This window comes from Falco biarmicus, chromosome 8, assembly GCF_023638135.1.
Source record: "Falco biarmicus isolate bFalBia1 chromosome 8, bFalBia1.pri, whole genome shotgun sequence".
NCBI classification, from domain to species: Eukaryota; Metazoa; Chordata; class Aves; order Falconiformes; family Falconidae; genus Falco; species Falco biarmicus.
Window position 1 is genome coordinate 44,077,816 of NC_079295.1, and position 15,721 is coordinate 44,093,536.

Consider the following 15,721-nt stretch of genomic DNA (forward strand, 5'->3'; position numbering starts at 1 on the left):
TGAGGAGGTTTAATTAGCATGAGGATAGGACGGAGGACATGTGTGCTGTCCCAGCTGCTCTGGAAAGGGCCTGATGCCGAGCACCTTCTTTGCTTCTCCTTGTTCAGGTCCTTAGAGCACACGTGTACCTTTATGTCATAAATCCCACGGACTACGGTGGTGTCAGGGAGCCAGGTACAATTCAGTATGAGCACAGAGAAGAAAACCCAACCCCAAGTAATTAACAATAACCTATAATTGCTACTAATTCGGTTTTACACAAATTACACAGTGTTATTAAATTAAGCAAATCATGTTCTTGCATCTGAGCATCAGCAGCATAACTCATTTTCATTCCATTTTTTAAAATAGTACTTGTAATTAGTCCTTTTTGCTTTCCAAACTGATCACATGCAACATTTTGTTTTCACCAAAACACCCACCAAGAAGTGTTCAAGTTCTCTAATTGCAAAGATTCACTTCACATGGCTGTGCAACTTCTTTCTGTTCTGATTGTTATTTAGGAACGGCCAACTGGAATTTATTGAAATTATGTCAAAATAATAAACAATTAAGATTGCTCCCCAGCTGGGTGGGAGACCGTGTGTGCCAAGTTTTCAGCTCATGAGGACTCTCACAACAGAGTCCCAGGGCACACGGCAGAACGCAGGAGGTCAGAGAAGAGCCAGCAAGCTCTTTACTATTTCAAACGCCAAGACTGTAATACAGGCGAGCTCTCCTCTGTGGCCACCAGTGCATCTCTGCGGGCACTGGCACGCCTCTGCTCAGCACCCCGCTCGGTGCCACACTAGGTGGGGTTTGCTGAGTGATGCACCAGCCCCTTCCTCCCTGCAACCCAAAGAATGGCAGCTGGGCTGTCCCCCCTGCCTGCTCCTGCTCGGCATGGGCATCCCCGGCGTGCCTGGTGCCAGCCCTGTGCCCCAACGGCCCTGCTGGCACAGTCGCCCCCTTCTCTTCCCACTTGGCTGGGAAGGGTGCTTTTTTTGGCCTCTGCTTCTGTCATCTGGCATTTAAATGTAATGAGATCTCTCATGGCTAACATTTATAGAAGCAAAATATTTAAGTTCCAGGGCTTGTAACACATGTTATTAAAGTCCCATTGCCAAGCCCAGCTGAAGACCCCCCAAGCCCTCCTCTGCATCACTTCAGGTCTGTGCCAGCAAACGGACATTACCCCTGGCTGCGCAGCAGTGGGTGCACTGCCAGGGAGAACCAGTGAGCACCACCGGCACCCTGAGGCAGCACTGGTGCCAGGAAGAAGAGGAAGAGCCCGCCAGCGCTCCCCCAGAGTAGCACCAGCCCTCACAGCAGCAGCGTGGCAGCAGCAGCTGCCTCTGAGTGTACCCTCTCGGGGCTTTCACCACCTGCTGCTGGTGGGCATTTAGCTCGCAGGCACCACTGTGTGCTGGCTGGGCAGGAGGTGGTGGCAAGCTCAAACAGTGACAGCTATGTCACTTTCATCCCCGGCTGGGGCTTCGGCTCACCGCTGGGGCTGGCGCCAGGTGCTGGCTGCATCCAGAAGGTGCTGGCGCACGAAGGGCTCTGCAGGGTTTGTCAAATGGGTCCACGCAGTGAGGCAGAGGAGGAAATGGGAGAAGGACAAGCTACGGTCATCAGCCTGCCATGAATTTAATCAAAGGCAGTAATTAAAGAGAGAAAATGGTTTAAAGTGCCTGATTAAATAATGCATGTGCCAGGGCATGTATTTAAATGCCCACTGCTCTTGCTGCAGCCCTGGCAGTTAGTCTGCAAAAAACACCTGGAAAGGGAAGGTGGAGAGCGAGCATGGCCCAGTCTGCACACACGGAGCCAGCACATGGCCTGTCCCTCACCCCTCCGTGGAGCCTGCAGGGCCAGGCTGCCCAGCAGGATGCTCCTGCCTTCCCGGTGCCGCTGCAGCGCAGGAGGGGAGCTGGGCAAAAGCACCGAGGCAAGCAGAAAGTGATGCCTCAGTCCCACAGCTGTCTAACAAAGATGTGTTCCTGACTTCTGAAAAAGCCTAAAGCGACACCAAAGGTTACCAAAGAGCCTTTTCTTCCTGCTTCTGTTTGACACTTCGTTACGATACCCTCCAAGCTTTGAAGGCTGATCTGGATCAGCCTGCGCCGGGGTGCAGCGTGTGTGGGCGTTCCTCCCTTGCGCACCCGGGCAGCTCGGCACCACCACTCCGTGGTGGGTGAAGGGCAACAGGAGCTCCGTCTGTCCCTCACCGGCCCATCCCGGCAGTGGTTTGGGGTTGTCCCAAAGCCACAGGTCCTGGACACCCTGGACACCACAGGGGCTGTAAAGAATAAGAAGAGAGGCTTCTCATCCTTGTGGTCACAACAAGGAGCTTGAGATGTAAACCCCACAGGCTCAATCAGACAATAAAAAACCCAAACATTTTTAAGCCTCCAGATTTTTGAGCCAGTCTCCAGATCTGAACCAAGGGAGCCCTTACCTCTGCAGGAGCAAGGCAGGCTGCCAGCAGCCGCCTTGGCCACTGGCATCCTCTTCTCCCACTCGTCTTTTCCAGAACTTCCCACCTCACCATAGGCTGAGGAATCCCTCAAAGGTCTCGTCGCCTGCACCACCCCTAAAAGACCCACTCTGTGACAGATTTCTTCAGCCTTCTGCTTGGAAGCTGTGACCAGGCTCTGCGCTGGAAAACCACACCCAGTATTTTAAAGCAGCTCTTGGCATGTGCTCTTCTGCTCGAAGAGTAGACACAGGAAAGAGGACTGCAGTCAACAAACTTAGACCTAGGAGTGAGAGGAGGTATTGGATATGGGGGCTTGGCTCACCCTTTTACAACATCTGCCAAGCAGAGATCATGATTCAAATGCCTCCAGAGCACAGGGCATGAGATCAGAGCAGAAGAGGCTAGGTCCTTAGCGGCTCCTCCGAAGTAAAGGCTAAAAGGAGTGGCAGCCTCAGTATGAAGATAGTGCTCATAAATCAATCCTCATAAAGCCAGGCACCATTTTTATTTTCCTCTCTGACAGCTGATTAAGTAGCCAGTGAAGGGAAGATGTGTAGTTCATGGTCTGACTCAGGACAAGGAACCGAAGTCTGCTCGCTGTGATGCTTCAGAACAGCTGGGAAGGGAAAGAGGGAGAATGTCTGTTAATACTGGATGTGACAGAAATAACCCAGCAATATATCAGGGGGCAGACAGCCTAATGCAGTTAAGGGCAGCATGCGCTGTAAGATACCATTATATTTTAAATAATGCACTTTGGAACGTTCCCAGATTTCTTCAGAACTTGTGACTGGCGTGGATGAGGCTACAGCCTGACTTAAGTCCTTCTCTCTCGGACAAGCTCAACGTGACCCAGCTGGCCGCTGACCTGCAGGCAGCACAATTCTTTCTGGGGAGCACAATTGTGGTGTGCATGATGAAACATGGCTGAAATATACTGTGGTCCACAGCAAAGTGCCACTGACATAGCTCGGCTCCAGAGAGTGCTTGGGTGAGCTGGGTGCAGGGGACGGGAAGCAGTTATAAACAGTCGTGTATGACATCTCCTCCCCAGAACAGCTGCTTTCAGCAGATAGGAGTGCCAGCATGAAATAAGAAACAAAGCCAGCTCATCACTGTAAAAAGGATGCTTTGATCTACTTAATGTGATTTATTTGTTTTAGGCTTCTTTTTTGCAAAGCAATAAGGAAACTTCATAGATTTGGTGATAATCTGAGGCTCATCTGAAGGACAGAATCACAACTGCTGGCCAAATACAGGAAGTGCTTTCATGATTTCAAAGTGAGAGGTATATGAAAACTTAAAACAGCTACACAGAAAATATACTACATGCATACCTGACTCTCTTGCCACATTATAACCCTGCATAGTTGGATACTTGGGAATTAGAGAGTCAACAGCTTGTATATAAACTGTCCTGACGTTGTGAGTGCTGAAAATCAGGCTCCTCTGTGGATCAGTTGGTAGGCTGTCTGCCCTGGTGTACTTAATTAAATTGCCTTTGTCTCATTACGTGGGATGAGATATGAGCCAGCAGAGCTATACCAGGCATAGGGCTGAGCAGGCAGGAGGGCAGCAGCAGGGAGCACTGGGAACCCAGTGGCACACCCAGCATGCTTCTGCTTTGCTACGGTGCACAAATGGGCAGAACGAGACTCTTTCACCAATCTGCCTTAGTTTTGTCACCTTTGACCTGTCACCTCCATGAAAAAGCCACCAGAGCCACCACTCTACAAAGATATAAATGCAGCAGTGCTGCCATTGAAAAACATGAGCTACTGCCCAAAGCAATGAAAATGGCCTAAATGCAAGAAGTCCGCACATTTACAGAAGGCTGCAGGGCAGGACTCCTCTGTAGTGCTAGGGATTTTTGCTGGGTTTCCTCCACAGACCCCAGAAGATGTCCACCTGCAGACCCTGTGTACCCAGCAGCATGGCACCACATCAAGTTTTGTTCCCTGCCTGGTGTCAGCTCTGCCCTTTCCAGGCCCAGTGTGCAGATACAAGAACTGGGAACATGGTAGGAAGAAAGCGTGAGCTGTGATTTTGCTTGGCTGTTGGGAAAGCACCTGCCTGCTCTTGGATGACTGGAGTACCGAGTGACCACAACTGGCCCTGAAAATGCTGCCAATGCTGAAAGTGACATGCCTCCCCAAGCTGGGCACCTCTGGCACACTGCCTGCCCCTGCACCGCTCACCTGCTCAGCCTTCTGCCCACCCCAGCCCCCTGCCTGGTACACCCAGCCCCCTGCCCAGCACCTCCATCCCCCTGCCCGCCCTGGCACCCTGCCTGCCCCAGCCCCCTGCCCAGCACCTCCATCCCCCTGCCCGCCCTGGCACCCTGCCTGCCCCAGCCCCCTGCCCAGCATCCCCAGCCCCCTGCCCGCCCTGGCACCCTGCCTGCCCCAGCCCCCTGCCCAGCATCCCCAGCCCCCTGCCCGCCCTGGGCCCCTGCCCGGCACCCTAACCCACCATGCCACATCCAGGCCAGGACTGGAGCTCGGCACTGGAAAACTCCCACCAGCCCTGGCTTTATTTCTGCTTGCGGAGCTTTCCCCCGGGCTGCCTGCATGACCAAGGTGGCCTGAGCTGCCCGGGAACAACCCTCCTTCATGTTTACAGAAACCGATCTTCAGTCCCCCTAGTTTTGTCTCTCAGGTCCAGCCCTGCTGCCAGGTTCTCCGTCCATCTCGCAGCACTGGGCCGACAAACCTGGGTTTGACTCTGCGGTGAGACACTCAAAAGCGGGTTGCTGCATGCACCCTCCTCTGGCATTTGGGCAATGGTATTTCTGAAATTCGGTATGGCAGGAAAGTAGGGCCAGCGGAGGGAAAGGGAGGCTGGTGTTGTTTGGGCCTGCAAAACCAGCACCCGGCCAGAGCCAAAGGGTGAGCAACTGCCCTGGCTGGGGATGGCTGGGGCTAGTAACACAGACCAGGGCAAAGGGAATAAAAGGGAAGTACTCTCCTGATGGGGGCTGCTTGTTTAGCTTTAGCTTTATAACCACTGAATTAAAAGTCTGTTCTAATAAAGGCAGAAGAAAATGAGCACATTTTCTCAAAAAAAGAATAGTTACTGAAATTAGTTCTGAAACTTTTATGTTTAAGAGCCTTTTACTGTGCTGTGCCTTATGTAGTAAAGGCAAATGAATAACACTCCCTGTAGTGGCCAACACCCTGAGCTGACAGGTATTTTGTAGGCAAATAAAGCTCCAGCCCCCAGGTTCACAGCTGCCCTCCCAGTCCAGCCTGCAGCCCACGCTGGAGCTGCCCATGCTGTCGCCACGCGCTTACTTGGGGGTCTAGCCCAGATCCCCACAGTCTGCAAACAAAGTGATAGCTCTGCACTGGGGATGCCGCTAAGGCTGGGTGGGCTGGTGGTGGGGTCACAACGAGGGATGAGGCCTCCCTGCGCAGCGCAGGGACATGCTGAGCTGCAGGAGAAAGCCAGCACTGTGCCTGGAAATGCTGCTCAGAGTCTGACCCTGTGCAGTGGTGTCCCCATACCAGCGGCCCCATGTGTCCCTGGCAGTGGGCATTGCCTGCACAGGAGCAGGTCCCCTGTGCACTCAGCCTCTGCTCTGCTCGAGCTGTGTTTCTCTGCCCCATGGATCCCCTGCTCAACACTGCAGTCCTGTGGGCAAAAAACCCCATCAACTTCATGGCAATGCAGCACAGCTCAAAATCTGTCATGAGCAGCTGAACTGCTTGTGTCCTGCCCTCGGGGGGCACAAGCCCTGACAAGCAGTGGCAGTGGCACCTCGTGCCCTGCTGGCACATCCTCAACATGGCACTGGGGTGAGCGCAGCCCAGCTGCCTGCTTTGGCCTGAGTTCTAGCACCCAGGAGGGTCCTGCATGCCACTGCATGCCAGCTTCAGTTATACCATCTCATCTTTCTATGCACTCTACTCAAACTCCTGATTAACTGGAAAAAAAGCAATTCATTTCAGCACAGGTCAGCTTCCCAACCCATTGCCAGTGATGTACCAGCACCGACTACCCTCTGCGTGTTTCAGTCGGGCTCAGGCTGCCAGTGGCTGTGCTCCCTCCTCGAGCAGCCCACCCGAGTTACTGGCAGTGCTGGCATCTCCTTCTGCCAGTGCTGCAACAGTGGGTCTCGCTCATGGTGCCAGGCCAGCAGCGCTGCTGGTGCAGCTGGGGTGACGTACACCTTCAGCCTGATGACATTGATTGTCAAATTAATTTTTCAAAAAGGCTTGGGATACACAGCTCAGAGTCAACTGCTAGTGCTGCCTTAAAGGCTGCTATTTTTATCACCTTGATAAAGTAATTACTGCTAGAGCTGGAGGTGAGCGCAGGAATGTAAATATTTATAAGAAGGAGATGCACTGCCAGCTTGGGTGACGACTGATGTTTCATTAGCACACCTGCCCAGCCTGCCTGGTCTGCTGGCTAGCACATAAATAATTGCACCAGAAGCTGGAATTGGTTTTACAGAAGGAGTTTGTACAGCGTCAAACAAGGTAAGCAGCACAAACAAGGTAAGGATTTCAGAGCAGCAGCGCCTGTCACAGCAACAGTGGGGCAAGTAATTAATAACCGAAGAGACAAAGAGCAGGGAGAGAAAACAGAGCATGGTGCTCCAGTCTTGTCTCTGCCAAAGCCCTGAGTCACCCAGCTGGATGCACTGGCTGGGGAGAGGGACCCGTCATCCTCCCTCCGGCTTGTCAGCACTGCTCCTTCCCTCCCAGTGGCACTGTGAAAGGCAGAAGCACCAGCACCAGCCACTTCCATCCGTCACTATTTGTCTTATTTTGGTCAGTTTGCTTCATGTTCAGCTGCACCGAGTCAGGGAGGACGGCCTGTTCCTCCACAGGCTCAAGAATGAACCGAACGGCTTCATTTTCCTCACATTCACATTATGTTTCCTCAGGTGGTTCTTCGTAGATTGGATATAGTGCGTTTGTTTTGCTCTTCAGCACATTCATTGAGTTGCTTTTACTGTTTATTTTCCTGCCTTCACTGTCTTTGGTAGCAGAAGTGTGCCTGACGCACAGCCTGGCCGAGCATTTGCTGGCTGCAGAGCAATGTACCCTCAGTGCCTCCAACGGACCGTGCTAAGTGTCCCACACACACCTGGGGACCCCAGACACATGAAAACATGCATGTGCCCCATACGTGCTGCAGACTGCCAGCTGGCCTGGCCGGAGCACACGATAGCAGCAGCAGGCTCCGTTTCCACGGGGCTGAGCACAGTGTGAGGATTACCTGCCACAGGGCAGATTTGGGTTCATCACCACAGATCTGAACAAGCCGATCTTCACGGAAAATGATTCTGCTCTGACACCTGCAGCTAGTCAGCACGGGAAGCCATCATGGGGCTGATTTTACTTAAGGCAAAAATGTCTGATGAGAAATGTGACAGCTTCGGTTAACCCTGCAGATGTCCCCATCGCATGTCTAATCACTCGGTTTTTCATCCTGCTGTAGCTGAGCATGTGACACCGCAAGCTCTGAGCAGAGGCGGATGCAACTGGTCCCTCGGCAACAACCTACTGCCAGCGCCATACCCGGCTGCAGCTGGGGGGAGGCAGCTGCCAGACAGGGGTGCCCGCCGGCTGCTGCGTGCATCCCGCACGGACAGCACGGACTCCGCAGAGCACCGCAGAGGGATCGGGTGCCTGTGGGCATCACCAAATCACAGACTCACAGAATGATCAGGGTTAGAGGGCACCTCTGGAGGTCATCTAGTCCAACCCCTTGCTAAAGCAGACTCACCTAGGGCAGCACTCTGCCCCACTGAGAGCGTGCTCAGCCTCTGGCACCCAGTGCAGGCACTTGGCGTCTCCCTGGGCCAGGTTTTTCTCCACCCACTTCAGCCACCTGCTCTGCCTCCTGAAGGTGCCTTTCCCAATTGCCCGAGACTGTCCTCGCTTTAGGCTTGGGCCAGGTCCCTGCAGTGGCTGTACCCGCCGTTTTGTGCAGGTGAGTGGCTCAGCCCAGACCCCCCTGTCTGCCCACGGCCACGCGGGCTGCTCCCCCCAGGCGCCAGCTGAGCCCCCACTGGCTGCGCGCTGCAAATTGCATCTTTCATCATTGTCTCTCTGAAAGTGGCTCTGTGCTGCTGTGCATTTTTAAATAGCTGGCATGGTCTAATAAAGAGCTGGCTGCATATCAGTGATAAGTAAGAGTTTATCAAAACATGCCAAAAAAAAAGGGGGGGGGGGGGGAAGATGGGGGGGATTAAGTCTCTCCCTGTGCCTACGGCATGAAGAAACATTTCCACACAAGGTGGCACCTGTCTCCTTCCCTTTCAGCCTCACTCGGCAGAAGCTAAAAGGTACCTGAAAATACTCTCTGAAAATTTACTCCTAGCAAACAGGACTCATAATTCATCATTAATTCACTCATTAGTGATTTTTTTTTCCTAGGCACTAACAATCAGGAATAGAAGTAAATTTTGCCATGACCAGCACTGGTATTTAGCAGTGAGGAGCAGGCAGGACGGATGAGGCTGACAAAAGCTGAGTCAGCACCCATGTGCCCCAGCTTTGGGACAGGCAGGCTTTCACTCAGAGCCTCCCAAGGCCCAAGGGTGGTCCCGGGAGCCAACAGGGAGCCCTGTCCAGCCACCCCCGGCTGCCTGAGCTGGTACAGGGACACCCCTGGCCCCCAGCATGTGAGCACTTCATGTCCCACTGCAGATGGAGAAAGAGGTTGATCTGCTCCCAGCAGATCTGCCCTGCACTTTATCTGATGGAGCTTCATGTTTTGTGCCTATAATTTTAAATCACAATTAAGGTATTTTAGAAATTTTTTTCATACACAGTGCAGACCAGTTATAGCTCTGCTGACGTACAATATGCATTTGCATTCAAATGCCTGATGCTGAAGAGGCCTGCCTTCCACTGCAGGCTTTTGCTTTTGATCCTGACCTTTCCACACAAAGGAAATGCAAAATATAATTATGTATTAGAAATACAGGGGAGCTGGAAATAGTTTCTTGCATCAAGTAGTGAGATGGTAACACCACGGTGGCCTGGCTGAGCTGCCCAGGCTGTGCTGGGCAAGGTGTTCACTGCCTGTGCCAGCAGGATGGCCCAAGTCTGACAGCCCAGTGTGCCCATGCTCATCCTGGCATCCATCCCAGAGCTGTTCTGGAGCTGGTCCCATGGCTGCTAAACTCAGGGAGTTAATATTGCAGGATTTGTTTAGATTAGCAGACTTCAGAGAACAGCTGTTATCAAGCTGTTATGAAGGAATGACAAAGATAGTGCCTCTGTCATGTTTTCTGTAATAAACTAAGGATCCTGGTTATGTATTGTTGGCAAGGAGGCTTCCCGTTCTTCAGGGTCCTCTCAAAATGCAACAAATGCTTCACCAAAGGCTGGGACTGGCTGTCACGAGCACATCCCTGGGCCTAACCTCATCACCAGCTTGGTCCCGTCCCCTGGCAGCATGGGGGAAAGCACAGAGTGCCCTGCACCAGGGCACAGCACAGGCAGGGCACAGCCCCAGCACCCAAAACCCTGGCACACACAGCCCTGGGCCCCCAAAACTCCAGCACGTACAACCCTGAGCACCCAAACCCTGGGCCAGGCACAGCCCTGGGGCATGTACAGCCCCCCTGGCTGTACAGACTTGCTGCGCAGAGCCTTGCGTGTGCTGCAATGCAGAGCTGCTCTTAGATTAATTGCTCCCATTGCAGGGTCCCACATGCCATGCTTGCCAGCAGCACCAGTTAATGTCTTTCCCAATACCAAGTGGAAGTTAAAGTTTCAGTATTTCTCCCCAAATCAGAGTGGGGTTGGGGTAGGGGTAGACTTTTTAGTGTGTCAAAGCACTGTGCTCCAATCTCAACTTTTTTAAAATGGCCTTTTCTAATATAAAAGGAAATATATTTCAAAGTAATGAAGTTCCTACATGGCAATCTAGACATCACGTTCTGAAAATGTCAGCTTGGGATGACATTAATGAATCATTTTTTGTTTGGGCATTTTGCTGATGTAGCAATTCATCAAAACGGTCTGTCTTCACCGAAGAGTATTCGCTTTTGACGAATTGGCCTTTCACAATGGGAAAATGGTCTGTGCGAAAACTGCCGACAGCCCCAGCCAGCACGGTGCGGTCGAGCCCCTTTTTCCCTCCTAACCGTGAGGGCTGTTGGCTGCAGCCCGCACACGCCCACAGCACCACACGCCAGGGCTCAGGCCCCAGCACCTCGGCCCTGAAGACGCGTTGGTGCCAAGCGCTGCAGCGGTTAACCACCAACTGGGGCGATGCTGCTGCACGCTGCTGCCATGTGCCGCTGATGGAAAACCCTGGTGTCGGCAGTGGGGCGTGTTCTGCCCCAGCACACAGACTGCTCTCCGTTTGGCTGTTTCACAACTTGCCCGTGGACGCGGGGCCGGCTCCTGGGCTCTCAGGGCTTGCAGATGGGAGCGTGAGCTGGGGCTGGGGCAGAGGGCAGGGGTCGCTGCCAGTGCCCTGGGCTCTCCCCTGCTCCCACCCGCAGATTTCAGGGGTGACATTACTTTTGATTCACCATTTCAGCACACAAAGCTGTGAAAGTTCATTGCAGATCTCATGAACAGTTGCAGGGTGTTACTGCATGGAAGTAGCACGTACTTCAGCTGAATTGGTTCAGATTGAAACCCATATGAGTGAGGGCTGGGGCTGAGGCATAATTTACTTAAATTCCTGCCTCATGAAACGTAGCTACGATTAAATATCCCATTTCAAAATCATCAGGAAAATCACATCAATACTTCAGAAACTCTGCTGCTACTGTAAAGTGAATTTTTGTGTTCCCGAGTTGCAGGAAGCAGAATACTTACGCTGCAAATGGATTTGAATATAGTATGAAGAAATTCATGAGTTCTCTTTCTGCAGCTAAAACCGCCTTCTTTTCTGGCACATGGCAGCCTATGGAGGCACTGTGTTTCTGTGATGGCTTGGGCATATCTAACAGGCGTATTTGCAGAACAACTGGAAGAATGACATTAAATTGAATAACTGAAAGACTGGAATATACAAATATACATACACCGTTTAGTTTGTCCAAGACTGCAGGTGAGGTCTGACCTCACACAGTAACCCCAGTTCAGATGGGGGCTGGCCCAGGCGACCTCCTTGGATCCCGTCCAGCCTGGCCATGCAATGGCTCAGTGCTCTCCAGAAACTGTGCCACGGGGCCAACATCTGCCAAAGCCAGCGAGGTTCTCCAACGTGCAGGTCCTCTGATGATAAATTCATCCCCAGTGCCGAGCTACAGCATGCCACAGCCTGGCCAGTGAAATCACTGAAAAACCTCCTCGTGCTGTCCTTGGAGATGGAGATTCAAACCTCTTCCCTCTCGAAGCTGCTAACAGGATGGGCTCCTGGGATAGATCTCCTGGCCGGGGGGATTCCCCTGCCCTGTGCTGCTCATTCACAGCCGCTCTGTGCACCAGCCAGGTGACACTGAGCAGCATGGGCTGGTTGCCCAGTCTGTATGATGCTGTGCTCCTGTGCTTGACTTCAGGAGCAGGATGGGTGCCTGTGAGGGAAGCCAAGACCCTCCTGCCCTCAGCTGCCCTAACTCGTGTCCCGCAGGATGGGACTCTCCAGGCTGGCCCACCCATGTCCTGCGGGATGGGACTCTCCAGGCTGGCCTGGAACCACCCCTGCCCACCCTCTGCTTTACACCTGTGATGCGGCAGGCATGGCAGGGCTGGCAAAATCAAACACTGCAGCCCCCCAGCTTTTAACAGACTCAACTTGAAAAGAATGTAACAAATGGGTGAATTAAGCGGCTGGAAGGCCTAGTGATTCAGGGCTTAAGTAGACATATACGGGCAGAGGGACTTGCCTTTAAGCCAAGGCTTCTCTTGCCTTGGGAGCTTGCTCGGGGCCAGCAGTGGGTGCCCCAGGGCGAGCTCCCGCTGTGCCCAGGTGGGGTTTCCAGGCTAGTGCCACCAGGCACTACTGGGCCCCTGCACCAGCCGTGCTGGGAGAGCCACCCAGTGCTTGCCGGCCCAGCTGGCAAACTGCTGCTTTATGTGCCGATTCAAACACCATTAACATTAAATAGAAGAATCTAAACAGCTGCTGACCACTGGCAACCTGCTCATGCAGGAAAAAGCCCAAATGCAGTCATGTATTGACTTCTCCTCAAGAAACTTTTTCTGGCTTTTTTTTTTGTTTTGTTTTGTTTTCTTTTAAAGCCTCTGTTTTAACCATCCTGGCACATCACATGCAGGCTGAGAAAGAGCCAAAGTCACAGAGCTCAGCTCTGTAATTGTGAAAATATATGACCTTTCATTTTTCTGAGTTGTACAGGGCAAATTGTTAACCCACTTCTCTCTGCCCTGGCGTCACATGCCATTTAGTTTTCTAATGAATTTCTAATTGGAATGGTTAAGTACCTCATCCATTTAAAATGCTCAATTCACTAAAAATGGACGGTTCTGAGCACTTCTAGTCCCCCTCTGTTTGGTACAAGACCAGCAGAACACAGAGGATTTCGTATCATAAATTAGATAAGAAAAAAATCTGGAAGGCCAATTTTGCGCACAGCTTTCAGGGTGATGAACTGATTAGCTTACTCCTACCTGAACTGAACATCACGTGAACATCATGCAACAGGAACTGTGATGTGACTGCTTTGTAATAAACGCGTAGCCATTCTGGAACAGCTTTAAGATAGACTGTGATCCTTCTGGGTTATTTATATGCTTTATTGTACACTTCTCATGTGTATCCAGTAGTAAGCGCTTGGCAGAAACACTTAAAAAATTAAGTGGGACAGGTCAAAAGTGAACTGTCAGAGAGTTATTGCACTTCTTGAATGACTAAAGCCACTTTCCCTTCAGTCTCACATCTCCCACAGCACCTGAGATGTCTTAAATCCAGAAATCCCTTGCCTTAGCGTGCAGATGAGGCATGAACAGTGCCCCCAGTCTGCAGCCATCAGGGATACTAGGGCAGGGTAAGGAAGGGATCTTATGGGTCATCTGGCCCATTTACTTCCATCTGGAGGTAATTTGAGATTATGCAGAACAGTCACACTAATGAAGAATCTTTCTGAGCTTTGTTTGCAGGGTAGGAAAGGAGCAGGGCTGTCTGTCCTCCAGCACCCCGTGATCTCGGTACTGCGCTCCCCTACCTGCACAAAACCCGCTGGATACCATCATGACCCGCTGTCCCGGCACAGGGATGCCCTTCCCGAGCATCTCCTCTGGCAGCCTTGCCAACAGCCCAGCTTCCACCCAGCCCTTCTCCAAGGACATGCTGTGGCACACAGGACCACCACAGCATCCCTTTCATGTGCATTTTCCAAACTCAGCTCACGTGGCTGTGAGGACCCTTAAGGCCCACCACCACTTATTTCTAACCCCCCTCCAGCCTCCAGTCTTAGCCTGTGGCTTGCTAAAGCCTTGCCATCATGGACCATGAGATTCCAACAGAAGCCTTGCAACATTTGGAGGTTTTAAAACTTAAAAAAATTGGTGAAAATATGAAGCTGCAAGATCACTTACTTGCATTAAGGTTCTTGGTCCTCAGAGTTGCAAAGGCAAGGATTTGTCCTGAAGGGTCCAAGAAACCAGTTTGATTTTCGTGTTATTGCGTTTAACCCCTCTCACACTTCTCCCACCTGTCTCCAGCTGCATGGTCTCCACCTACCCAGCACTGGCGCAGTGGCTGGGGGCTCAGGCTCCCGCACCTGTGAAGTGGGATGGCAGGTTGGGGAGGCGTGCAGGACAAACCTGCCTTCTCCAGCCTCTGTGGAGGAGCAGGGGAAAGTCCCTGAGGACACGTGGCCAAGGATGAGAAAGGACACATGTAAAAAGAGAGAAATTATGATAAATATAGGGAAAACTGCAAAAAAAAAAAAGGGGGGGGAACTGTCTGAAAAATAAAAAAATACACATTTCAGGACTACTTGGTTGAACTGGGGAGTGGGAAGAGGGAGGAAAGGCAGGGATGGTTTTGCAGCGCTCCTGCAATGTGTGTCCACAAGACACTGAAACACAGAGCCAGCACTGGCAGGACTGGGACACCTCCTCTGAACACAATATTTATTCCCTTTACGTGTTTCCATCTCGATAACGTTGGATAAGGCAAGGTCTGGGCACCTCATTTTAGAATAAAGGAGCCAGAGCAGGTTTGTAATTGCTTCGAAGCTCCTAATCCTCCACGGGGTGTAGGAAACTGCCCGAGCAGCTGCACAAAGAGAAAATGCAGACCCTAACAAGTCTGGCATGCAAAGCAACGCAGCAGCTACTGCCAAGCCCAGCCACATTGCCAGGGGCCAGGGACCAGCTCACCCCCATGCCCTGGCGCTGTGCCAGCCGCAGGCACCCCACCAGCGCAGGGCCCGCGGGCAGAGGGGCAGCTTTGGAGGGGACAGGGCTGGGGCATGGTCAGCCAAACCCCCATACAGCACCTGAAGAAAAATTGTTTCTTGTCCTTTTCTTGAGCTGCAATTGGGCTTGACAAGTACAGCGGCTTTATGAACCCTGCTCAGGCCCTACGTCATTTGCCTTATTGTGGTTGAAATCTCCTCCCAGCCCTCCCTCTTTCTGCTTGCACCCACAGGCACCGGTGGCTGTAATGTGTGCCCACAAGCCCAGGGAGGAAAGGACAAAAGGATAAAAATAGCCATGTTAAAAAAAAAAAAAGAAATAAACCCCCCAAACACAGTCATCATCTGGATTCAGAGGCTGGAGAGCAGAGCGCTGGGCAGGAAGGGAGCAAGCAGAAATAAGCGCATTTGCCAGTGCCGAGTCAGGGAGCACCGCCGAGCCCACTTAGGCTCTCACTGCAACCAGCCCCTCGGGCGAGGGAGAGCTGCTTCCCTGCTCCATCCCAGCAAACTGAGCAGCGCTCTATCCACCTGCATTTTGCATAAGCCTCTGTGGATGCTCTCAGCAGACAGCCAGGGGATGTGGAGCTGCTGGGGAGGGCTGCTGACCCCGCAGGAGGTGGGCAGCCCCCAGGAAGGGGCTGTTGCTGCAGAGGGGATGGAGCAAGCCGAACTCTTGCTGGTGGTGACATCCCCGCAGTTTGTGAAGGACGTGGAGCAGCTAATGCTAGTGCAAAGAGGCACAGGGGAGCAGACAGCTTGATGACAAAATGTTGCATTAGGGTTTTGTTGCACAGGACAGGGACAGCGGCTGGACCGCAGGCTGTGGAGACATGTGAAACTCAGACGTCACAGCACTCAGTGCCCAGGAACAACTCTGTCCCGGGACACCTGGTCCCTGGCTTTCCTGAAAGCAGAGGAGCCCCTCCACAGGAGAGCAGGCAAGCAGCAGA